Source organism: Pleurodeles waltl, chromosome 8, assembly GCF_031143425.1.
Source record: "Pleurodeles waltl isolate 20211129_DDA chromosome 8, aPleWal1.hap1.20221129, whole genome shotgun sequence".
Classification (NCBI taxonomy): Eukaryota; Metazoa; Chordata; class Amphibia; order Caudata; family Salamandridae; genus Pleurodeles; species Pleurodeles waltl.
In genome coordinates, this window is record NC_090447.1 from 601,862,870 (window position 1) to 601,890,541 (window position 27,672).

At 44.5% G+C, this 27,672-nt stretch overlaps 1 long non-coding RNA gene across 2 annotated transcripts in view; it reads right to left on the bottom strand.

Moving 5' to 3' along the window:
• The window catches only part of LOC138249128 (uncharacterized), a 348,152-nt gene that overhangs the window by 251,188 nt on the left and 69,292 nt on the right, over nt 1–27,672 (bottom strand). For both annotated transcript variants that reach the window (XR_011194735.1, XR_011194736.1), the window contains 2 exons: nt 9,832–9,867; nt 8,425–8,526 (listed from right to left, as the gene is read on the bottom strand). This is a non-coding gene — a long non-coding RNA (uncharacterized lncRNA). The remainder of the gene's footprint in view (nt 1–8,424; nt 8,527–9,831; nt 9,868–27,672) is intronic.

A 27,672-nucleotide genomic window follows, 5' to 3' on the forward strand; every position in this document is an offset into this window, starting at 1 on the left:
ATCTTGTGTTCAGATTTGTTGAAGGGCTGAGACCAGAGGTTAGCCAGATGATTAAGAATCATCTGATTTGTTGGCAAGCAAAGCCGATCGATGAGGTGTTGCAGTATGCGAAATACTGTAGTGACGAGATCGAGCTAAAGCAGAAAAAGTTGAAGGAGAAAGTGATGGTGATGCAGATAAGGGCTGCGCAGGCAGGAATGCAGGGAAAAGAAATTCAACAGATGATACAGCAGCAACCGCAAAGGGAATAGTGTGTTTCAGGCACAACCAAGAGGTCGAGGTTGAGGTTTTGTGAATCACGGTCCAGACTTGAATACTGTTGTGGTTCAAAATGACGCACAAGGGATGAAAAAGATGTCACCATGTCACGCGTGCGGGGGCGTGGGGCATTGGAAGCGGGAATGCCCAAATGTGGCGCAGGATGGTGTCATTCAACAAAGCACTAATGTCGGTACATTGCAAAATATGAGAGGTCCAAAATTGAGAAATCAAAACCCGAACTTCCAAAATAACATGGTTCAGATGCAAGGGTTACAGCCCATGCAACAAATGCAAATGCTGCGTGTTCAACCAGCGCAAATGCAGCAAGTACAACAGCAGGTTCCCGTGGTACCTAGACAGCAAATGCAACTACCAATGGCTCCAATGGGACAGCAACAGGTGATGCTTCCTCAGCAGGTCACAGGTCAAGTTATGAGTCAAAATAATACAGTACAGCAATTCCCATTGCGTGGTGAAGATGGAATGAATGAAGAATGGTCGGATGACAGTTCAGACAGTGAAGAGTGCAGGCTTGCAGCGTCCCTAGAAGTAGATCAGAGGGGACCCTATGTAGAGGGAAAGGTAATGGGTCACAAGGTTTCATTCTTGGTTGATACTGGAGCTACACGCTCCACAGTCAGAAGTGCAGAGGTTCCAAAATTATCACTTTCAGGGCGTACCATAAGAGTGGTCGGAGTAGAAAACCAGTACTTGACAAATCCAATTACAGATCCAGTGCAAGTTGAGATTGGCAACTTCCAGGGACTGCATACATTTGTAGTCTGTGGTTCAAGTCCTGTGTCCCTACTGGGAAGAGACTTACTGTGCAAAACAAAATGTTCGATTACCTATTCCAATGAAGGAATTGAGGTGCAGACAAACAGTGATGATGAAGGGGATGATGGTCAGTTCTTAGAGTCAGAAACAGAAGCTGCGAATGAAGATTACCCTTTGATAACATTGTTCCCGATGCTTACAGTGACTGACTTACCTGCCGAATTACAGGGAACGGTGACAGAGAAAGTGTGGGATTTGACAGGAAAAGAAGTGGGACTAATAAAAGGAGTGGAACCAGTTAAAGTTCAAGTGAAGCCAAATGCAGTGTTTCCCCAGGTGCCACAACATCACATGGCACAAGATGTTCTTATTCAGGTGTCACAAATAATAGTGGACTTTGTAAAACAAGGAGTCCTGAAAAAAGTATTGAGCAGCCCATGTAATTCACCGATAATGGGTCTGAAAAAGCCTTGTGGGAAAGTTCGAATTGTGCAGGACTTGAGAAAAATAAACGAGATTGTGGTGAAGTGTTGCCCCATAGTGCCAAATCCAGCAGTGATCATGTTTCAGGTTCTGTGCGATGCTGAATGGTTCAGCGTTATAGATTTGTCACAAGCTTTCTTTTCGGTGCCTCTTCATGAGGACAGTCAGTTTTTATTCAGTTTAAAATTCCTGGACAAGGTGTACAGTTGGTGCAGAATTCCTCAAGGGTTTTCTGAGTCACCGTCCATCTTCAATCAGATATTGAAAAAGGACTTAGAATCCTTAGTACTGCCTTTCAATTCAACACTGGTACAGTACATTGACGACTTGCTGATTTCGTCCAGGACAAAAGACGACTGTAGGTATGACACAATTGCCTTACTGAACCATTTGGGAAAGAACGGACATAAAGTGTCGCCAAAGAAGCTGCAGTACTGTCAGAAAGAGGGGAAGTACTTAGGACACTTGATTGAGAAAGGGTCCAGGAGAATATCGAAGGAAAGGGTGACTGCTATTTTGCAGATGAACCCCCGACAACAAAGAGAGATGTCAGGATGTTTTTGGAAATGGTGGATTACTGTCGCCAGTGGATACCTAACTTTTCAATTATCTCAAAACCATTAATAAGGCTGACAGGTAAAGAGATTAAGGATGAACCGTACACCATAACCTTATCCAAAGAAGAGCTTGAGTCATTCATAGAATTGAGAGAGTGCATGTGCAGGGCACCAGCTTTGGGTATGCCTGATTACACGAAACCTTTTCTACTGTTTTGTCACAAACGTGATGCTTGTTCTTTGTCTGTCTTAACACAGGTCCATGGAGGTGCAAACCGCCCTGTAGCATATTTTTCAGCTACCTTGGACCCCGTTGCAGCAGCCTTACCGGGTTGTTTGCGCGCAGTTGCAGCAGTTGGTCAAAGCCTTACGCAGTGTGAAGGCATAGTGATGGGACATCCCTTGACAGTAATGGTTCCGCATTCAGTTTAAATTTTGTTGACTCGAACCAAAACTCAGCACATGACAAATGCCCGACTTACCAGATATGAGACAATTATTTTGGGGTCGCCTAATGTTTCACTGAAGCGATGTACTGTATTAAACCCGGCAACTCTACTTCCTGTTGAAAGTACCGAGATTAATAATGAAGAGGAAGTGGAGCATGACTGTCTTGAGGTAACAGAATTATGTACCAAACCCTGACCTGATATTCAAGATACACAGTTAAAAGAAAATGACTGTATTATGTTTGTTGATGGATCCTGTTTGAGAGACTCAGTCAGAATGCTGACAGACGGTTACGCTGTATGTACCATAGCTGGTATCATTGAAGCTTCCTGGCTCGAGAGAGTATATTCCGCACAAGTGGCAGAGCTAATTGCCCTTACTAAGGCATGCCACGCAGCTGAAAACCTGAGAGTCACTATATATACCGACAGCAGATATGGATTTGGAATTGTACATGATTTTGGCCAATTGTGGTCACAGAGAGGTTTCATGACCTCTTCTGGTTCTCCAGTGAAAAATGGTGAACAAATTAAGGATTTGTTACATGCAATTCAGTTACCTCTTGAAATTGCCGTGGTGAAATGCAATGCTCATGTTAAGTCACAAGACTTTGTGTCCATGGGAAACGGCTATGCAGATCAAATCGCAAGATTTTGTGCATTGAACTGTACATCGTTCAAGGATCAGTGGGAATTGTTACCGCAAACAGAAAATGACACGTTTGAACCTTGCATTAAGGGTGGTTGATACATTAGATGAGCTAAAAACACTACAGGATCTTGCTAGCAAGGAGGAAAAACGCTCCTGGCAGAGAATGCAATGCGTACAAAGGGCTGAGGACTTGTGGGTCTCAGAGAGTGGGAAATTGGTTTTGCCAAACAGTCTTCTGTCACAATTTGCGAGACTTTACCATGGACAGGCACATCTTGGGAGAGATGCAATGATCAGGTCATTCAAGATTGACTGGTTTAACCCAAAATTCAGACATGCCGCAGAGGTTACTTGTCACAGGTGCATCATCTGTCAACAGATGAATGCCGGAAAAGGGACTGTGGTAACTTTGAGCCACATAGGGAGAGCTGGTGGTCCATTTAGCAAAATGCAAATGGATTTCATTGAGATGCCTGTTTGTGGAGGATTGAAGTACGTGTTGGTGATTGTGTGTGTTTTCAGCCACTAGATTGAAGCTTACCCCACACGTAGAAACAATAGTCTCACAGTTGCAAAGCTGCTGCTTAGAGAACTCATACCCAGGTTCGGGTTTCCTGTCTCTATAGAATCAGATAGGGGCAGACACTTCAACAATGAGGTGATTAAGCTCTTGTGTGCCGCATTAGACATTGAACAGAAGCTGCATTGTAGCTACCGCCCTGAAGCATCAGAACTAGTAGAACAAACGAATGGTACCTTGAAATCGAGAATGGTGAAGATGTGCACAGCTACCAATATGAAATGGCCAGATGCATTGCCCTTAGTGCTGATGTCGATGAGGAACACCACTGATAAGAAGACAGGACTATCACCCCACGAGATCCTTATGGGTAGAGCTATGAGGCTGCCTGCAGTACCTGCAAATGCTCTTGTGAATATCACGGATGATATGGTGTTGGACTACTGCAAAGGTTTGCCTGATGTGGTTCGCTCTTTTTCTCACCAGGTGGAAGCCAATACATTGCCACCGATCAGTGATCCAAGGCACACTATGCAAGCCAGTGACTGGGTGGTTGTCAAGAAGCACGTGAGAAAGTAGTGTTTGGAGCCACGCTGGAAGGGGCCATATCAAGTAATATTGACAAAACCACTGCTGTGAAATGTGCAGGCGTTCCAAACTGGATACATGCCAGTCACACAAAGAAGGTAACGTGTCCAACTGATGAGGATCTTGAAGTTTCCGACTTAACAGTTCCAGAGAGGGAAGTCTCAGGGCCTGAAAATAGCCAAGAGGGAACTGAGACTGCAGGGGAGCCCACTGAGAACAGCCTAGTCCCTCAAACAGTAAACGAGTTCAAGAGAGGTGACAATGTGCCTATCTCAGTAGAGGCAGCAGGAGAACTAAATCAAGGAGAGGTTCTCCCAGAAGCAGACGAATACGGGTTAGAGCTTGAACCTGTTACAGATTCAGAAGAAGAAGAAGAAGGGGAAATAGTAGAAAGAGATCAAAGTACACCGGCATCCCCTGAGCCAGTTGCAGGTCCATCAAGAGAAAACACCATAGCACAAGAGGAGGGTGCTGTTCAGCGTACTGAAAGGACAAGCAGGGAAAAGACCCATAAGGGAGATAATTGGCCAGAAAAACAGGCTGCGAAAGAAAGGATCATACCAGGTGAAACAATAACAGAAGAAACCGACACCACAAGAACAGAAGATCTGAATGAAGGAGAACTACAAAGTGAACACAGGTTGAAAAGAAAGAGAACCGCAAATAGAAGGTACGCAGTTCCTGAATGGGCATATGCAACAACATTTGAATGGCTACAAGAATTCTTAGCGTTCTGTTTTGATCGAGAAGTACCAGGCCAATATTACGGTACCTGAAAATCAATTAAAGAAAGAGACTTTGTTAAAACCAAAATTTCGAAATTGATAACTGAGAACCTAAGAAAGAGACTTATAAACTACCGGATGCAACACTGATAACCTGAATTGACTTTGAAAACCTGATTATGACAAGCTGCTAACTGGATTCGACAAAAGGGTCCGGGAATGAGTGAAACGCTGTAAATATACGCAGAGAGAAAGAGACTTTTGCATTAGAAAAAAGAAAAAGAGTTTTATATCGTCCTCAAGTTGATTATTGTTCTGCTATCTGATTCTTTACAGACATGGCTTATAATAGAGGTAGTAACAAAAAGGGTAAGGTGTGTGGTTGGTTGAGTCTCATATTAGGTATTGTGTGTGCAATAATAATTGTAGGTGTGATTGTGGGAATGCTGTGGTTGGATAAGAAAGCGACTAACAATGCTTTAAAATCTGAGACTACAACACTAACAACGTGGGAAAAGTTTGAGTAGGATCCAAGACACTTGCATGAGGGAACTAACTCAAAAAGGGAACTTTCCACTAATGTCTTCTATCGCTTGTTGAATGAGTATGTTGAAACAATGGATGCAAAAAACTGTTATGTGTGCACAAAGATTCCTTCATCAGTGCAAGAAGGGGTCACCTACCATAGCCTTCCATTAACGTACGGGATAAGTTGTAGCTTGCTATTAACAAGATTCTATAGTCAGGAGCATGTGCAATATTTTTATTCTAATTTGGATGTAGTGTTTTCTTTTGTGCCTGTGATTGAGTTTCTGAACAAATTTGCCAATGAGCATAGTATAAAATTAGTTAGAGGTTTCTTTGAACCGACGCTTACATTTGGGATCACACTGATGATAGACGCAAAGCATTGAAGGAAAGATTAGAAAAGGGGCTAGAAAAACGCACATATGCAAATGATTATGCTTACACCGCAATGAAGACGGAAGGCAAATTAGCTATAGATGCATTACATGTAGGAAGGCTTTGTATATATAGGCCAAAATCTGAACATGACACTTTATTTGTGGGAACGAGTGAATGCAGGCATGTGTTTTTGCTTCAGAGTAAATGGACATTCATGTTAAATGGACAGGATCCAGCGATCCCTGGGATCTATTATATCTGCGGACTTAATGCTTATTACCGTCTCCCTAAGGGATGGTATGGGACATGTTATTTGTGAATAGTTTTCCCAAAGATTTATCAGATTGATGACTTAAAGCAAATACCTAAAACGTCTGAATTACATCATGCTAGACAAAAACGAGAGACAGCAGCTGCTGTCGTTGGTGACATATTTGGAGCCATAATTCCTTCAGTAGGGGTTATTTTAAACTCCATAAAGATTAGAAAGTTGTCTACTATTGTGGATAACATGCTGACAAATTTTACAGGGGCCATACTCCTTATGGATACTGAACTTGCTGCGGAAAGAGATATGACTCTTCAAAATTGGCTTGCTTTAGACATTCTTTTAGCAAAGAGTGGAGGAGTTTGCAAGATGCTCAACGAGCATCATTGTTGCTCATATATACCTGACAATAGTAAAAGGATTAGAGGTATGCTTACTAACCTAACTAAAGATAGTGCAAATTTGAAGGACTTGAAGGAACCTGGAGTGTGGGAGAAATTAGGACATGGAATTGCCAGAGTAGGGAGTTGGTTTAGCAACATTTGGAATGGGGTACTTGCAAAAATATTAGGTGGTCTATTAATTGTTCTGGCCTGACTATTAGGATTATGGGGAGCTTGCAAAATTAATGACAAAATTAAAAGAAATTGGACCAAGAGGAGTAAAAAGCATGAAGAAAATGAAAGGGAGAAAATGTTTAATGAAATTTGGGAGAGTTCACACAAGGGACAAGATGTTGAAATGCGCATAATGCGTAAAGTGAAAAATTAAAGTGAAAGGTCAAAGGGGAAAGGTTTGTGTGATGACGAACGTCATCAGAGGAGGGACTGAGAGAGCGTAACTTATACAATCTATATTAACATGAATTGTTTATGAATTAATGTGTGATAATGCTGCATAAAAACAATAAGAATAATTTTTTCTTAAACGTGCACTTGAAATGTGACCACGGGGAGTGGCCACCAATGTATACGTAGACGAATAATGATGACTAAAAGGTTCATATTATGTTTAAACAAGTTTATACTAATGATTGCGTTATTGAATCTGTGCTGAAATCCTCATAGGCCTTAAGTTAGCATGAGCCGAAGCTTAGTCACTTGACTCTCATATTAAATGTATTTTCCTATTTTTGCAGTGTGCTGACTCATAAAAGGACACAACCCTGCATGTTCTTTTCCTTCAAGACGAATGTAACCATGTTAGATCCGTTCTCACAGCCTTTTCTTGTTTGCAGAATAAATGTTAAAAACAAACTGAAACAGTGTAGATTAATGTAATGTACAAGGTCACTCAAACCGGTGAAGACAATAGAACTGCTGACCAAAAGATATGCAAAGAATACCTATGAAGACCAATCAAAGACTTGTAAAATAATATGGGGTGAAGAGTTAGTGTAACCGGACGTCTATCGCCTCGGTTACTTCGCATCAGCCCGGGCCGACAAACCCATACCCCAGGGGCACTCCCGAGAGGCCTGGCGTCGACGGAGTGACGTCAGATGTAGGACGCGGCCCAGGAGGGCCAGAAATAGATGATGGACACCGGACTATGGTGTCCGAGAAGCAGGAAGCGACCCTGCCGTTACCGACCGCAAGGAAAGAAGCATCGCGAGTGCCGGAGGACGAGAATAGGCAAGCGGTGAATCCGACGGGGCCAGAAGCCGGAGGAGCCCTGGACCAACCGCCGGAACCCTTCGAGGAGCATCCGAGGAACCACGAAGGGGCCTGCCACGTCCCTGGAGGGGCGTGGCAGTCACGGGTACGATCGTACCTTAAACTTGCCTTTGTGCCTAGCTGGTTACCGGGGAGGGGGGAGTCTACAGGGGCTGAAGGGCTGAAGGGCTGACAGGGGGAAGGTGCTACATATTATGTTTAAACAAGTTTATACTAATGATTGCGTTATTGAATCTGTGCTGAAATCCTCATAGGCCTTAAGTTAGCATGAGCCGAAGCTTAGTCACTTGACTCTCATATTAAATGAGACAGGGGGAAGGTGCTACAAGGAAGGGCAGATACTCTCAGCCCTATAAGCAATTAATCTCCACTGCGTTAGAACCCTTCCATCACCCCACCAGCTGTAATGAACCACTATAAAGAAAGAGAGAGTGAATACTCATGGGAAGGTGACTTCACTAAAAGTATAATATATATATCTAACCACACCCCTGCACCCCCCCCTCCTCCCACTACCCCTACTAACCACCTTAAAGTCTCCATACTTTACCTCTACACTTACCTCTTGTTTTCTTCTTTTTGTTTTGGGGAAACCGGTCCAACATCACGGGAGAAGATAACAGACCCCATTCCACCAGGGGATCGAGACCTCCATCAGAAACACCTAAAAAGAAGTAAAAGCCCTGGTGAAATAACCCAGGAAACCCTGTAAAGCGTCACAAAGGAACTAGGAAACCCTAACAATCAAGAAATTACACAACCAAGACCCGGTGCCTATAGCATTATTCCAATATCTATCCCATATAGACATAGAACCCATCACAGTTAGGTACCTAATGTATTTATACACTTTACCTCCTTATGAGGGAAGTGTCCTTTTGCCCCAGAGCTGAGTTCTAACTGATGTCGAATTGACTGATGTCCTGAAGACGAAGACTGAACCTGTGAGCTGACCTAAACTTTGGAGGGTAATTATGACAATGCAATTGTAATTTGTCTGTTTGCTTTTCCTTTCTAGGTACCAACTGCTTACTTTTGACAGAGACCTTAGTTAGATGTTTTCCAAATTGGTGTTCTAAATTGTTTTGCATGAAGCCCAACGTGCGAATGCTAATCAGTGGTTAGGACAGGTGGCCACCAAACTGACGCAAATAGACAAACGACTGAAACTATGCTTTGTTGAACTGACGCGTTATTGACACTCTGCTAAATTTGATCTATGTTCACGGCGTGTTATGTTCTAATGTTTGTGATTCTCGCTTTAATGAAATCTTACCAAAGTTGCCATATCGTGACTATGCTATTATGTTTCTTGGTGTTGAGATTAACGCATCTGCTTTTAGATTGAAATTAATAGGGAATAAAACTTATACAATTCTACTAAACTGGTGTGGTTATTCATGGCTGCAAGGTCATGGTAGAATCTTGTATTGATTAATGACTTTGACTAAAGTGAAGTGTATTGTCGCGATAAATATTGATGACATTATTGACGTATTGATTGATATATTGATTAGCTATCTCGTCCTAAGGTGTCTCTCAACTGGGTCAAAAGATTAATGGGCCTAAAACGAGTCCTGATGTGTAATAAAATATCATAAAGGGACGCGTTAACAGTTCAATAAAAACACAGGATTTCACAATAAAATAATACATTTTAATAATCACACTTCAGCGTAAACCATTTTTATGAAAGTGATGGATCATAAGAGGACATTTACTATTCCAATTCCAATCTAAGCCAATTTGGGGAAGACGTTGGTCACTAGAGGGGTAACATTTACTATTTCCACTCCAATCTAAACCAATTTAGGGAAGGTGTTGGACACTAAATGGGTGACATTTACTATTCCCACTCCACTCTAAACCAATTTGGGGAAGATGTCGGACACTAAAGAGGTGACATTTACTATTCCCACTTGTCACACTGGACATCTTAGAAGATAGATGAAAGAAAGTGAACCCTAACCTGAAGTTCCACTCGACTCCCCGGCACCCACAGCATCTGTCATGGAAACAGAATATAGACAATTATTTTAACAGGGTACAGAAGAGAAGCAAGACATAAAGAAAGGACAAAGGAAACTGCAAAAAAAGACGGAAAGGACAGACGAGGAGAGAACAGAAGAGAAGGACACTGATGCGGAGAGTAACTGAGCAGCCATCAAAACACCTTGATGACTGTTGGCAAGACATGAGGAGGAATTCACCAGTGGGGACTGCTCCCCCTTCATAACAACTGTGGGTCAGCCAGGGGAACCAACAACACGGATCCTTGTGGTCTTCCGATTAAGGCTGAAGAGCCCCAAAGGCAGGACATTGAACACTAAAGTACTTTGAAGGGTAAGGGAAACCCAGAGGTACTTAGGGACCAGGGGTCAAAGTATTTTATAAAAAAGAACAAGGGTCCCTCAAGTGAGAGTGTCAGAATCAGATATCCCATAGAAACCCAATGGATTCTATGCTCACTATACAAATGTAAACGTAGGATCATTTATTTGAATTCAAGACAAATGTAGTGGGGAAACAAAAACACACAGAAAAGGAGAAACAATATGTACAAAGCAAAGTAAAAGTACTGAGGCATTACCCAGGCATTACATATGTTACAGAGATATTACAGTTCAAACAATAAAGTCACAGTAGTACAGTACCCATGCTTGGTATACACATAGAGAATTGCTGATCATGAGTCCCCTTTCCGCTAGCCTTTTCATGGCCGGGTCCCTGGGTGCTATCTCATGGGCAGTGCAGGGCCCAGCACCCTCGGAATGCGCACTGTCTGCTACAGCTACAGCAGACAGTGCGCATTCCGATGGTGCTGGGGGCACCCTCTGTGCAACTGCATTGGACTCGGCTCCATGAGGTACATGTATGTGGAGCTGTATATTGTAAAAATTCTTGGCACAATACTTTGTCCCACAATATTTTTGTTTCTGAAATTCTGTCTAAGCACCTTATTTTGTCTAGCTTACTCTAAGTTGTTGGAACCAATATATTTATGTTTGAAATTAGGAAACCTATGTGAGTCTCTAAACTGCAGGGGACAGTTCCCTCAGTTGATTTTAAATTACTCTAAATTGCAATGATGAGCTTGGGTTCACAACCTATCTGAAAGGACATGGGTATCGGAAGAACTGTACCCAAGCCACACTTGGTTGTCCCCTACCTTGCATTGCAGAGCGCTAGCGACTTGCAGGATTGTGGACTAGATGAATTCAAAGGGCTGGAAATGAGCTGTATGATTCTAGCACATACAGTCATGCCTTTCAACTTACACACTGACTACTGTTGTCAGTCACAGCCATCTGGCCCGGTCAATATTGTGCAGATGTGGATCTGGAGTCAAACAGACCTCAGGTTAACAGGGCAACAATTTCCAAACAACTGGCAAATAATAACCCCAAAACGGGAGATAAGAATATATTTGCGAGTCCATAACTCTGAACAAACAATTGAAAAATGATTTTACTGCCGTGGGATTGTGTTTCCCCGACTGTGCTGTATGTATGTGTTACTTTTCCAGTATTTGGATTGGGTAGCAACCACAAACAATGTTTTGACACTTGGCATGATTGGGGAGGGAAATCACAGTCTTGTTTCTATCTTTGTCCTATGAACAAGACAGTATTCTGATTCATAGGTCACAAACAGATCACAGTGGGCCTGCTTCACAAAGGTAAACTTACACTGTTGGTGAAGTTTACTCTTTCTTGATATTCACAAAATTGCAATTTAGTAGTAAGTTTACTACTGCGGAGACTCCACAGTCTGGATGGAAAACTACACACATAAAAAGATAGGCCTGTTCTTTCTGTTGAAGTGTTGCGTTCCCTACCCCAATTGTGGAGTCTCTGTATTAGTAAACTTACTATTAACTTCTTGTTTGGGACTCTCGAAAAAGAGTAAACTTACACAAGCATGTAAGTTCACCATTGTGGATCAATCCCTCAGTGTGTAAGTTGGTTGTCCAGTATTGCAACTGAATTTCATTGTGTTAATTTGTTAATTAATTATATTTGAATACTTCTCATATACGAAGCACCACTGTACTGTACTTTGGCGCTACATTTTATCATTATTATAGCTACAATCATTGTGTTTTCCTCTACCTCATGTCAACCTTCATACCACCTCCTTTGTGCTAGGCATTGACTGCCCAATAAAGCTATCTGTAGAGTCAAAGACGCTTATTTTCTACATCACATCTCAGACCAAGTACCCAGTCTTGCAGTTAGTGAGGAACATCAGCAATGTGGCATTTGATATTTTAAGGTTTTTCCTAGAACTGCAAAGATCTGGAAATATATATATATATATTTTTTTATTGCTTTCAATATGACGAGATAGAACAGAACAGAACAGCCCGGTACATCAGGTAGAAGCACAGTGAACACATTACAATAGAAGCCCCACACGCCCATGCATTGTATTCTCCATAAAGCTCTATTGTCATTCATTTCCTGCTTAAGTAAGCAGGCACTGGATATGTGTACATGTGAGCACAATTTAGATGAAAAATAATCGAGTAGTCCAGCTGCACACGTTGCACGCTGCACCAGGAAACAGTGGAACAGAAAGAAGAGCATGAATAGAAGGGGATAGAAAGATAGCATCCAGTCTGAAAGGGTAGGGTGCAGGCTTGACTCATCGGGGTGGACCATTTCTGTCGCATCTGGCTCTATATGCGCATAACAGTTGCACACTACAACAGCTGGGCCTCAAGATAGGTCCGCAGGGGAAGCCATATATCCCGTGGCTGAGAATTAGGCGGCATTAATTCCCAGTAGGCATAAGGTGTCCCTGGCAGTACGCCACATCGCGCAGTCAATCCTGACAGCGGGGTGTCTGCCCTCTACCCCAACACATCGCCACTCTGCGCTTTGCCAGCACCAACATCAGTCCCACTAAGGAGTGAAAATGTGGGGAACCTTGGCAACTCTAATTCAACAGTGTCTTCCAGTGCACCCAGCACATTCATCCAGTAGATCCGTAATGGCAAACAGTTCCACGCCAGATGCAGAAAATCAGCCTCTGGTGATGAGCATCTGTCAGCCGGATACCCATCCTTTTAAGGCACTGCGGCGTTTAATATAAGCGATGCAGAAATGTTAAATGTACTAGGCACAGTCAATAATTGGGGAGAGCTCACGCATGTCTGCACAGCAATATTGCCACATATCATCGGAAAGTAGCCCCCCGAGATCTACCTCCCACTGCGCCCTGGCTCCAGGTGTCGTCTCCAGATCTTGGTTCACCGGGGGCATCCCAGAGTAGCCAGGGTATTTAGCCCTCATAAGCGCCCTGAGTCGTAAAAAAATTAACCAATAAGGCACAGTATCATGCGGTTCACAGAGCACAGTTTCTGGGGAGACAAAAGAACCCTCCGGATCCCAGGATCGACATCCCCAAATCAAGCAGATGCTTGCACATTCATCCGCCCTCCAGTGTTCGCGGGTCTATAATGTCCCGCACCAGCACTAAGGACACAAAGGGCTCCTCAGTCCCAGCCCGCTGCAGGAGCGCCCGCCAGGCCTGCGCCATGCACGCTACAGTGTCAACGTTCCGAGTCCTTTATCCGGGTGATCCGTATATCACCCCAGAGAGGCCAGCCAGCCAGACAGAATCGTATTCTGAAGCCAAATGTGGTAAATATTTTAAGGGGTGCATCCAGTAATGCGCCTTTCCGCAGTTATAGTAAAGTTCCAGATCCAGAGCAGCCATGTCCCCCAATTCGAACGGCTGAGTAAGCATTTCACATGCAATTCTGGGCTGTTTACTGTCCCAGACTACCGTTGTAAGTAAGAGCTTAAGTCACTTCAGGAAACTAGCCGTAAGCATGCGGGAATATTGGTCAACAGATAGAGAAATTTGGGCAGGATTACCATTTTAGCAATGGCTATAAGGCTAGTCAATGAGAGCGGAAGGGAGCGCCAAGCCGTTAACTTATCCTCCAGCCACGTAATGGCTTTGCCATAGTTGGCCGACCATAACTCATCCAATTCCCCGCTAATCCATATACCCAGGTAGCGCACTGGGCCATCAGCCCAGCTCAGGGGGTATTTTGAGCGGTACGGTGTTGTAGCAGCTGACTGGGCAGAACCACTGATTTAGACCAGTTTATTGTAATCCCAGAGTGCTGACCAAGTCGTGCGATCTCGTCTATTAGTATGTCAAGGTGAATCTGTGGATCCTGTACATATAAAGCAACATCGTCAATATACATAGAGACCAGAACCAGGCGTTGTCTAAATGTCATTCCCCTGTGATTATGATGTTGACTAAAGTGCGCAGCAAGTGGCTCCATCGCCACCAAAAATAGCAGCGGCAAGAAAGGGCAACCCTGCTGAGTTCCCCTAGACACCAGGAAGGGATCTGTTACTGTTCCATAAATTCTCAATCTTGCCACTGAAGCTGAATACAACAAACAGATTAACTGGATCAACCTAGGGCTCAGACCCACCCTTGACAGCAAGCCAAACATATATGGCAACTCAAGGGAGTCGAAAGCCTTTGTGCCATCAAGAAACACAGCCGCAGCGCGGTCTTCAGGGTTAATCATGCGGGTTACCGCAAAAAAGTACAGAGATTATACAAAGTTGAACAAAACTAGATTGATCCGGGTGCACCAGAGACAGAAGCAGGGGTTGCAGCTGTGTCGCAATTAACTCTTCTAGTATCTTATTGTTCATTTTTATAAGCGACAGGGGTCTATACGAGTCACAGAGGCCCAGGTCTTTACCCAGCTTCAATATTGTAACAATTAGGGCCTGGCGCAGCAAAGGCAGAAGAATTCCAGCTTCGAGTGCCTCTGTATATACATCTAGTAGGTGCGTCACCAATAAATTAGCATATTCCTTATAGAAGGCTGTCGTGAGCCCATCTAAACCGGGTGCCTTATCTCTGGGTAAGCTCCGGATGTCTTGTACGATGTTCTCAACCGTGAATGGTAAATCTAAATACTGCCTATGCGTGTTCCCAAGCCAGAGCAGACGGATGTCCTCAAAGTATTCTGTATATTCCCCCGGAAGTGGCCTCGCCGACGTGGAGTAAAGGGAAGCATAGAAATCAGTTAGCACCTGCTTGACCCCCTCCGTACCAACATGACGTACACCAGCGTTGTCCAGCAGTTCTACAATATAATTCCAGGCCCAAGGCCATTGCAGCATTGCTGCCAACGTCCTACCGGCCCTCTCGCCCTCTCTGTATCACCTCACCTTAGCTTAGCTTTCTTGCCTAGAAATCAGATCTCTCGGAGTGCCACTTCCCCATACTGCGATAATTTTTCTCTCACCTCAGCCAAGAGAGCATGGGACACACATACGTTTTTCCAGCATGGCCAACTGAGCCTCTAAATCTGTCAATTCGTGACAGATCGCTCTAAGCACACTGTGCTGTTTTGCTAGACACACCCCTCAGATCACCACCTTAAAGGCCTCCCACAGGGTACCCGTTGATGATACCAATCCCTTATTAACAGTGAAGTATTTCACTATAGCGGTTTGTACCTCCTCCCTAAAGGCTTGATCTCTAAGTGCCCCGCGAGGTAGCCTCCACGAGAAGCCATGTCATGAACCCCCAAGAATCCCCAGCTTCAAAAGAACCGGAGAGTGGTCCGATAGAGTACGAGGCATATCAGGGATAGAGCCTTAGCAGCCTCCACATGTTGAGGCCGCACTCGGCTCTCAAAGTCTGCCATCGCATCCATGTTAAAGCCTCCCTCCCACAGTAGAGACTCCGAGCCCAGGAAGCACACCAGACTCCACACCTCCTCAAAGAACACCGGGTCATCCACATTAGGGCCATACACTGACACCAGTCAGAACGGCCTGTCTTGCAATGCACCCTGCAGCATAACAAAGCAGCCCTGCGTATCTGTAATCACTGTCTCTGTATGCCACTGAAGTTCCTTTCTAAGCAGTATGGCCACCCCCCTTGCATAGCCCGAGTATATCGCCACATGACTTTCACCAATCCATCCCGCTCTTACCCTATGTTTTGTGGCACTAGTCAGGTGAGTCTCCTGGAGCATGGAGTTATCTATTGCATGTCGCTGCACATAAGCCGATACTAATCTCATCTTGCGACCATCATTCAACCCTTGAACATTCCAGGTCAGACAAATTCAAGTGTCACATCCATGGAAATCATCACAGCAGACATCACAATTGCTCCACGGCCTCCCCACACCCAGCCCTACTTCAAATCATCTGCAAGGACACATAGGGACAGAGAAGAAGGAACAAAAGGGGAACATCCAACATGGTAACTAATGAAACATCCGCCGCCCCACCCACTCGGCCCCCCAATTGGGCCAGATCCCCCATACCAGCCCCATCCCTACCCAAGATCACATCCCGTCGCATAACAACAAAGAACTTCTTTGGACTCATCCAAGGGGGCACTGGCGCGGCCATCCGTTCCCACCTAGTATTGGCGAGAGGGCAGGAGCCTCCGCATCTCAAGAGACTAACATCACCGAGGCGCATTTCGCGTGTGTGTCTGCAGCCCGCCATCAAGTACCACAGGTGTCCCCAGGTGATGGCTGTTCTCAGTCATTATCACTAAGGGTGTCTTCGCCCTATCTATTATCCAGAGAGCCACTGGGTCCACTTTTTTGGGGATGATTTTCACAAAATTTTCTGCCTGTTTCGGATCTATGAAAAAATGCAGTTTGCCCTTATGTTGCACACGTAGCTTAGCTGGGTAGATAAGGGAGTATTTAGCGTCCGTGTGGCTCACTGTGCGCTTAACCGGGAGGAACGCCCTATGGGCCGCCTGCACTCCCGGAGAGTAGTCAGGGAAGATGTTGAGCTCATTGGTGTTATAGACTATGGGTCGACGCTCGCGAGCAAGGCGAAGCACCATGTCTCTGTAATTTAGCAAGCGCGCAATCACAGGGTGCGCTGGCACCCCTGGAGGGGGCCGCAGGCCGAGCGACCTATGCGCCCACTCCACCACCAACACCGGGGAGAGCTCAAGAGCTCACCAGGAAAAAGTGCAGATAAGATAGCCTCTACATAGTCTTCCATGCGCTCCATGGCTTTCGACTCCAGGAGACCTAAAATACGGATGTTATTTCATCTAGAGCAGGCTTCAAGATCTTCATTTTTATTCTGGATGACTTCCAGCACCCGCTCCAGCTGCAGAAGTTGTTCACCTTCTCTGCGCCAACTGTTTTCCAAGTCTGAAGTGCACAATTCCATCTGCTCAAGACGGGCGTCGTGATCATCCACCCTGTCATTTAAGTGATCCATTTGCTCCGTCAGATGATCTAGCTTAGCATCTATTCCCGCCAGGCTATGCCTAAGGTCTAGAAACATAGCTTTCACTGAGGTCGACTGTAGATGCTCCTCCTGAGGCAGATCGTCTGTCGATTTGCCCGCTTGGCTGCACTTTTTTTTGCCCTCAAAGGAGAGCTTTGAATGCTTATGGTCAGCATTTCCCATCGTAATAGATTCTCACCCCCGGGGGAGGGGCACTCAATCCGAAGCCAACAGTGCAGGTGCCCGATCTGGCACCAGCCTCTCCCAGGCACCACCACCCAATATGAGCAAAGAGGCACCACGTCTCAGCCCCGGGACAACCTCCAGCAGGCGCGTCACCTGCTCCCGTCCGCCCACAGGTAGCACCATGGCTCTTAATTTTTTCTTTCCGGGCCCCGGTTCCTTCACAGTGTCAGCTCTGTTGCTCTGTTGCTGCCTGCAGCCGGGGGGGGGCTCTCCCACTCCTTCTATTGCACCCCCTCCGGTCGCTTCAAGAAAGGCGACAAGGGCCGAGGCACACTGTGAGATAGTTCACGATCGCCTGACGGCCTCTCCACAAATGCGGACAAGCAGCAGGTCCCTCTCCTCCAGCCAGGCATCCACTGCCTTCGTCAGGAGCGCTCAGCTAGGCGGCGCACACCACCGCTGTCCAAGTTTCAGGACCGGCCGCGCAGCACACCCACCGGCAGGGCCCGTGGCCTGATTTCCATTGACGATTGACTTGGCCCCGCAGATGCTCGCAACCTGTTCCGCGCGGGCGGCTCAGGTGCGTCGCTGCTCCTAGCCCACTGGTTTCATTATCAGAGGGGGCAATCAGTACCCCCCACATTGTCTTCCACCACAGCGGGCCCGCCTCAGGGCTCCACCCGGCACTCTCTGGCTGGCCGCAAAGCGTACCCACCCGCAGGGCCCACGGGACGATTCCTGCTGCCAGTTGACTCAGCCCCACCGACGATTGCCACCGACTCACGCAGGCGGCTAAGGAGCGTCGCTGCTCCCTGCCCACAGGTCTTGATACCCAGGGGGGGCAGTCAGTACCCCCCACATTGACTTCTGCTGCAGCTGGGCTTCTCTGGCCAGACACGAAGTGAGACCTCATCGTCAGGCCCCCTATGCAGACGATTGCGCTGGCATCCAGCGTCTACCACCGTCGGGACGGCTCCATTTCACAGCCCTCGCCTCGTTGGCATACCGGCCCTCGGGGCTCATGATAAGGAGTGACTCGGGTATCCCATCTCTCTGGATTTTGAATGGATTTATGCCCCTGCCCCACGGAGTGGCGGCCATCTTGCAGGATGGCCAGGCCACGCAAGATCTGGAAATAAGGTTGACAGGGGAAATTCAGAAATATTCCAAAGCTGTTCCAAAATTATTTTTCAAAAATCACGAAACCATTTTTCTCATAGTACAGGTCCCAAATATCTGAATTCATCCAACAAATCTGTTAATCTCCCTCACTAACAGTGGTGATAAAGTCCCGTTCACATTTAATCTCAAATCTGCTGATAGGATGTACTATGTGAATATTGGCTTTAGATAGTTCCTAAAAATGCATGCGCTATGAAAAGACACTCAAGTAAAACATTAAATGTTTACATACAATTCTTCATTTTACAGGGAAAGAGAATGTTTCAGGATACTAAGGTGGCAAACGAGTGGTTTGAAGACATGTACAAAATGAATGGAGACATATGTAAACCAAAGATACTCAGCATGGAAAAAATAGAAGTGGACCAAACACTTGCAAATTATGAAGACAATATAAACTCTGTTGACAATTATGTCTATAGCAACAATCATCTACAACTATTTGTTTTAACTTTTTATAATATTTTCGATTTTTATCAGAGACTAGAGACAAACAGCAACTACATTTGCATGCAACATATGAGGAAAACTTATAAAATATCACATTTGTATTTTATGTATAAATAACACTTCTGGAGTAACAAACTGATTGTTTGAAAAGTAACTATTTTTCATATACTCATTGCTTACCCTAAAACCCGACAGAAAGCACTTGAACGCAAAGTGATTTGTTTTATGGCAATTGTGCTTGTAAATTGTACAATTATTAGTTTAACATGTGTATTAACTAGGCACATCAATGCCACAGACTACAGATACATAAAATGACATATTACAAGTATTACTTCATCTATGTGTCAGTTGGACAGCATCTACAAATTTCTCTAAATTCATACCAATGCAGCATCAATAAGCACAAGTCACATCAATGAGAACTTGCGTATAATCAATATATGTACAACCTGGGCACGTAAATCCTCACGTATTAAATATATTCTAAGGACGTTTCTATGGGCTGTCTTCTACTCTGATGTTGTATAGACTGTGAGCGTGATAATGGGGGTTATACTATTTGAATACAAATTACAGGCAGTAGCTGTCTGACTAAATATTTGAGTACACTTTTTGGTGTTGCCTGCAAGGACGGTAAAGGTGTTAGTCCAGAAGCAGTTGCTGCATCTTAATTGCATTGAAGCCTGCAACAGAAATATACTTTGCATATGTATTTCTAGACAAAACGTCATGGAAGGTATTCATTTCATGGATATAGCAGTAGAGAGAGGAACATTTTCCAGTCAACATCTTCTTGCCTAGAATGACTCCAAAGCCTTTTTGATAAGAACTTGAGCCTCCAGGTATAAAATCATTTTCAGCATGGGGCCTAAGCATTAGCTATGACTGTCAAGTTTCTTTTCAGGTTTCAAACACACAAGTTTGATCCAACTATTTTTTATGTTTTGAGCTTATCTCCTGCTACTCCTGGATAAAGTCTTCCCATTATGTCAGCATTACCAGTACCTTAATGACAGGTGACAGGACATAATAAATGCCACAGCGCACTGCATCCTTAGTCTTTTGGACATAGCTGTATAAAAATTCATTAAATTATGAGTCAACCATTTGCTATGTTCCACTTATTAAAACCAATAAAATGTATTTGCCTATAGCTTCATAGGAATGCAGTGGCTGGTGGGTGGCACAGTGGGTCCTTGTTTTGGAGAAAACGTTGCTTGGCTCAGGCTAAATACTTATGGCTCTTGTAGGGGGAGTTGGTGTGTTTTAAAAACAAAGTACATATTTGTGAGCCAATGTGATTTTCCTATAAGATAACTGTCATTACCTATTCAGACATAATTGCAAAGGAATAAATTGAAGTGAGGGCACCCTGTTTGGTGCAACCTGCTGTGACAAATTATGCTTGGCTCAGAAAATTTACATACAAGTACTGTAGAGGGATTCTACCTTTATTTGAATCAATATGGAAATTAGTGAGCCAAATTGATCTAGATGGAATAAAGCATGGTTTCTTATTTGTCGATTACTCTGTAGGAATGCTTTGGCTTGAGGGTGGCACAGTGGGCACATGTGGAAATTTTGCTTCGATTGGGCTAAATCATTATGGATCTTGTAAGGGGATGCAGTGTGTTTATAAAGAAAGTCAATATTTGTGAGCCGATGTGATTTTCCTATGAGAGAACTGCAAACAGCTACTCAGACATAACTGCCTAGGAATGCATTGAGGTGACGGCAACCAGTTTGGTGTGACCTGTTGTGACAAGTTTTGCTTAGCTCAGTCAATTTACATATAGGTAGTGTAGACCAGAGCTCCCTTTTTTAGGATCTATATAAAAATTGGGGAGCCAAGTTGATCTTTACAGGCGAAAGGATGGTTTCTTATTCGCCTATAACTAATTGGAATATATTGACTGTTGGGTGGCACACTGTGCCCATGTTTTAGTGTAAATGTTTCATGGCTCAGGCGAAATCCTTGTGGATCTTGTAGGGGGATGCAGTATGTTTAAAAAACAATATATGTATTTGTGAGCAAATGTGTTTTTCCTATAAGAGAATCACAATTACTTATTCAGATGTAACTCTACAGGAACGCATTGAGAGGAGGGCAACCAGTTTGGTGCCACCTGTTCTGAGACATTTTGCTCGGCTCAGAAAATGTACATACAAATACTATTGAGGGAATCTACCTTTATTGGAATCAATCTGAAAATTGATGAGCCAAGTTGATCTTGATGGGAGAAAGGATGGTTTCCTATTCGTCTATAATTCCACAGGAATGTATTGGCTTGAGGGTGGCATTGTACAAATGTTGCTTGGTTCATGCTAAATCATAATGGTTCTTGTAGGGGGATGTGATGTGTTTGAAAAACAAAGTACATATTTGTGAGCAAATGGCTTTTTCCTATAAGAGAACCACAATTATTTATTTGGATGTTATTCTATAGGAATGCATCAAGGTAATTGTAGGAAGTTGGCTCTGTATATACTATTTAAAGTAAGAAATAGTGTGCACAGAGTCCAAGGGTTCCCCCTTAGAGGTAAGATAGTGGCAAAAAGAGATAATTCTAATGCTCTATTTTGTGGTAGTGTGGTCGAGCAGTAGGCTTATCAGATGGTAGTGTTAAGCATTTGTTGTACACACACAGGCAATAAATGAGGAACACACACTCAAAGACTGATTCCAGGCCAATAGGTTTTTATATAGAAAAATATATTTTCTTAGTTTATTTTAAGAACCACAGGTTCAAGATTTACAAGTAGTACTTCAAATGAAAGGTATTTCACTCAGGTATTCTAGGGACTTTGAATAATCACAATAGCATGTACAGTTTTGACAAAAATGGCAATAAGCTATTTTAAAAGTGGATACAGTGCACAAATCAACAGTTCCTGTGGGAGGTAAGTAAATGTTAAGTTCACAGGTAAGTAAAACACTTACAGGGGTCAAAGTTGAGTCCAAGGTAGCCCAACATTGGGGGTTCAAGGCAACCCCCAGAGTTACCACACCAGCACCTCAGGGCCGGTCAGGTGCAGAGGTCAAAGAGGTGCCCAAAACACATGGGCTTCAATGGAAACAGGGGTGCCCCGGTTCCAGTCTGCCAGCAGGTAAGTACCCGCGTCTTCGCAGGGCAGACCAGGGGGTTTTTGTAGGGCACCGGGGGGGGATACAAGCAGGCACAGAAAGTACACCCTCAGAGGCACAGGGGCGGCCGGGTGCAGAGTGCAAACAGGCGTCAGGTTTCAAATAGGAATCAATGGAGAGACCCGGGGGTCTCTTCAATGATGCAAGCAGGCACAGGGGGGGCTCCTCGGGGTAGGCACCACCTGGGCTGGGCAGAGGGTCGCCTGGGGGTCGCTCCTGCACTGGAGTTCGGTTCCTTCAGGTCCTGGGGGCTGCGGGTGCAGCGTTGGTTCCAGGCATCGGGTCCCTTGTTACAGGCAGTCGCAGTCAGGGGGAGCCTCTGGATTTCCTCTGCAGGCTTTGCTGTGGGGGCTCAGGGGGGTCAACTCTGGCTACTCACGGGCTCGCAGTCGCCGGGGAGTCCTCCCTGTAGGGTTAGTTTTCCACAGGTCGAGCCGGGGGCGTCGGGTGCCGAGTGGAAAGTCTCACGCTTCCGGTGGGAAACGTGAAGTCTTTAAAGTTGCTTCTTTGTTGCAGAAAGTTGCAGTTTGTTGAACAGTGCCGCTGTTCTCGGGAGCTTGTTGGTCCTTTAGATGCAGGGCAGTCCTCTGAGGCTTCAGAGGTTGCTGGTCCCTGTTGGATGCGTCGCTGTTGCAGTTTTCGTCAAAGTAGGGAGAAAGGCCAGTGGGCCTGGGGCCAAATCAGTTGTCGTCTCCGTCTTCACTGCAGGGCTTCAGGTCAGCAGTCCTTCTTCTTCTTTAGGTTGCAGGAATCTGTCTTCTTTGGTTCTGGGAGCCCCTAAATACTGAATTTAGGGGTTGTTTAGGTCTGGGAGGGCAGTAGCCAATGGCTACTGGCCCTGAGGGTGGCTACACCCTCTTTGTGCCTCCTCCCTGTGGGGAGGGGGGCACATCCCTAATCCTATTGGGGGAATCCTCCTTCTAAAAGATGGAGGATTTCTAAAAGTAAGAGTCACCTCAGCTCAGGACACCTTAGGGGCTGTCCTGACTGGTGGGTGACTCCTCCTTGTTTTCCTCATTATCTCCTCCAGCCTTGCTGCCAAAAGTGGGGCAGTGGCCGGAGGGGCGGGCATCTCCACTAGCTGGGATGCCCTGTGGAGCTGTAACAAAGGGGGTGGGCCATTGAGTCTCACTGCCAGGTGTTACAGTTCCTGCAGGGGGAGATGAGAAGCACCTCCACCCAGTACAGGCTTTGTTCCTGGCAACAGAGTGACAAAGGCACTCTCCCCATGTGCCCAGCAACATACCTGGTGTGTGGCAGGCTGGCAAAAACTAGTCAGCCCACACTGGAAGTTGGGTATGTTTTCAGGGGGCATCTCTAAGATGCCCTATGGGTGTATTTTACAATAAATTGCACACTGGCATCAGTGTGCATTTATTGTGCTGAGAAGTTTGATACCAAACTACCCAGTTTTCAGTGTATCCATTATGGTGCTGTGGAGTTCATGTTTGACAGACTCCCAGTCCATATACTCTTATGGCTGCCCTGCACTTACAATATCTAAGGTTTTGCTTAGATACTGTAGGGGCATAGTGCTCATGCACATATGCCCTCACCTGTGGTATAGTGCACCCTGCCTTAGGGCTGTAAGGCCTGCTAGAGGGGTGACTTACCTATGCCACAGGCAGTGTGAGATTGGCATGGCACTCCGAGGGGAGTGCCATGTCGACTTAGTCATTTTCTCCCCACCAGCACACACAAGCTGGGAAGCAGTGTGTATGTGCTGAGTGAGGGGTCCCTAGGGAGGCATAAGACATGCTGCAGCCCTTAGAGACCTTCCCTGGCATCAGGGCCCTTGGTACCAGGGGTACCAGTTACAAGGGGCTTACCTGAGTGCCAGGGTTGTGCCAATTGAGAAGACAAAGGTACAGTTTAGGGAAAGAACACTGGTGCTGGGGCCTGGTTAGCAGGGTCCCAGCACACTTTCAAATCTTAACTTAGCATCAGCAAAGGCAAAAAGTCAGGGGGTAACCATGCCAAGGAGGCATTTCCTTACAGTAATGGTAACCAGTTTAGTGCCACCTATTGTGATACATTTTGCTTGGCTCGGGAAATGTACATACAAGTATTCTGGAGGGATTTTTACCTTTATTATAATCAATATGAAAATGGGTAAGCCAAGTTGGTCTTGGTGGGAGAAAGGATGGTTACTTATTTACCTATAACTCCATTGGAATGCATTGGCTAGACTGTGGCATAGTGGGCACAGGTGGAAATGTTGCTTGGCTCATGCTAAATCATTATGGATCTTGTAGGGGGACTTGGTGTGTTTGAAAAACAAACTACATATTTGTGAGCCAATGTGAATCAGACCTAAAAGCCTAGGAATTAATTGAGGCTGAGGGCAACCAGTTGGTGCCATCTGTTATGACAAATTGTGCTAGGCTCAGGCAATTTCTATTCTGGTAGTGTAGACCAGAGCTTCCTTTAACTGGATCAATATGAAAATTGGTGAGCCAAGTTGATCTTCATGGGAGAAAGGATTGTTTTCTTATTCACCTATAGCTCCATAGGAATGTATTGACTATTGGGTGGCACAGTAGACCCATGTTTTGGTGGAAAAGTTGTTTGTTTGAGGCTAATCCTCATGGACCTTTTAGGGGTTTGTGGGGTGTATGAAAAACAAAATACATATTTGTGAGCCAATGTGGTTTTCATAGAAGAGGAACATAATTTACTCTATAGAAAAGCATTGAGGGGAGGGCAGTCAATTTGGTGCTAGCTGTTGTGACAAAGATTGCTTGGGCCCAGATAATATTCATACAGGTACTATAGAGGAATGCTCCCTTTATTAGAATCAATATGAAATTTGGTGATCCAAGGTGATCATGAAGGGGGAAAGTATAGTTACGTATTTGTCTATAACCCCATAGGAATGCATTGGTATGAACGTCTCACAGTGGACACAGATAGAAACATTGCTTGGCTCAGGGTAAATCCTCATGGTGCTTGTAGTGGGGTGTGGTGTGTTTGAAAAAAATCATACATATTTATGAACCAATGTGTTTTTTTGTATAAGAGTACTACAATTACTTATTCAGATGTAACTCTGTAGGAATGCACTGAGGTCAGGGAAGCTAATTTAGTGCCACCTGTTGTGACAAAGTTGGCTCTGCTCAGGAAATTTACATGCAGGTTGTGTAAAGGGAAGCTCCCTTTATTAGGATAAATATGAAAACTGATGAGCCAAGTTGAACTTCACGTGAGATAGGATGGTTTCTTATTCACCTGTAGCTCCATAGGAATGTATTGGCTGGTGGGTGGCACAGTGGGCACCTATTTTGGTGGAAATGTTGCTTGGCTACGGCTAACTCCTTATGATCCTTGAAAGAGAATGTGGTGTTTGTGAAAAACAGAATACATATTTGTGAGCCAATGTGTTTTCGTATGGGAGAACCACAATTTCTTATTCAGTTGTAACTCCATAACAATACATTGAGGCGAGGGCACCTAGTTTGGTCCACCTGTTCTGACAAATTGTGCTTGGCTCAGGTAATTTACATATCCGTAGGGTAGGGAGGTGATCTCTTTTTTAGGATCAAGATGAAAATTGTTGAGCCAAGATGATCTTGATATGAGAAATAATTTTTACTTATTCACCTATAACTCCTTTGGAATACATTGGCTTGAGGGAGGCACAGTGAGTACAGTTGGAAAGATTGCTTGGCTCAATATTAGCCCTTAAGGAGTTTGTAGGGAGATGTAGTATGTTATGCATGTAGTGTGTTGTGCTGGCTGAATAAGATGCGGCCGAATAAGATGCTAACTTCTACAAGCGAATAAGATGCTGGCCGAATAAGAAGCTACCTTCAGCCTGTGAATAATATGCAGGCAAAATAAGAAGCTAACTTCAGCCTCATGAAATACTGGGACTTGTAGTCTTATCTCACCCAGTATAAAAGTAGGACTACAAGTCGCAAAATGCTAAGAAAAAACTGGGACTGGGCTAACTAGTTACACGTACACCTGGTAAACATGACAGCCATGCAAGCTTTCTCTTTATAAACACACACACACAACAATTGAAACACAGCTCTCAAACCACACCTTCACTTTCAGGTCAGCTTTTGGTATCACAACTCATTGAAATAGGGAATGTACCCCTCGCCAAAGTATAGTTCCTTCTAAACAGAGGCAGAAGGCTACAACTGTCCATCTCATGCTACAGAAATAAAGCTAACCTGGTGAAGGTTGGAGTATCATTCCCCAAAACATAATATAAAATGTCACTGTTGGTAGGTGGTCGTTAATTTCACAGGAACTTATATGATCATAACAGGCCATTAACTTTTAAAAGAGCAACCTTCAACAATTTATTAGTTTAAACTTCAAAATAAGTTCCATTGGTTATCTCCAGGACTACCAGAATTAAGTGATTCTGCGACCCAGCTTCTTTTCACATAATTACGGATGTGCTGTACTTGCCACATAATCCATCATCTTATACATAATGTGCAGATGTTCACAAAAAATAATCTTGCTGAAACGGCTATACAGTTATTAAAAATACTAACCACATGCTCTCACGCAGAGGCAGGTCACCTTTCTGTTGCTGACTACTGTACTTTGATCTTAAACTAATATACATGTGGTGAAGCATTTGCCCTCACAGCATTAATATTCGTAAAATAGCACACAAATAAAGTAATACTGCTTCGAAATGTGCTGCACTACGCCACATATTTTGCCATTTCTTGCTGCATAATTTGGTCCTTCCCTGCCACATAACTCCATTGGCCCTGGCTCTTTCTCTCTCTCTCTTCCTCTCTCTCTCACACACACACACATACAAGAGCACAGTCAATGAAAAATGCAATGCAGAATAAGACAAAGAAACAAAACCTAATTAACCATACACAACTTGTTTATAGAGCACAGACAATAATGTGCATTACCCTGGGGTGGTAGTTTGTGTAGTCCCAAAAAATAAAGCAGCATTACTATACACATACATTTTTTAGCAGTACCATGTTTCAAGTACAAACATGGACATTTAGACTATTTAGTGAAAGTGTAAATGACAAGCATCCATTGTACAGCAGGATGCCAAGCAGCAGGGATGTCAGTGAGACTTCCTAAGTCAGTATGCCTATCGGATGAGGAAGCTGGGCACTGCAAACAGCGTGTCCACTAGCCAAGGACATCTCACAGGTTGCTAAAGGACATGTGATCAGTGTGTGGAATGGATAGTTATGCGGAGCCTGTGGAGAGAGGGTGGATGAGAAGAATCATGCAACCTGTTGTGAGAGACTGAAACAAAGAGAGGGCAGCTAACAAGTTCAGAAAGGGGTCTGGACATAGTGTGAGAGTGAGTTAAAAAAAGGGGCATGCAGATGATGGTGGAAAAGTGGAGAAGTTGGAGACAAGCATGGAGCCCATGGTAAGACAGTGGAGAATGCAACAGGTTAGTCCATCATAGGAGAATGGAGAAGAAAGGCATATGAAACCTGTAAAATTCTCCAGTATTTGGTCCCCTGGGCAAGTAGATTTAAAAAACAAATCGACACCTCTCGACTTGCTGAGATTTTACCTAGGATTTTGTAGTCTCCTGTGTAGTCAATATGGCTATTGGTCGTTA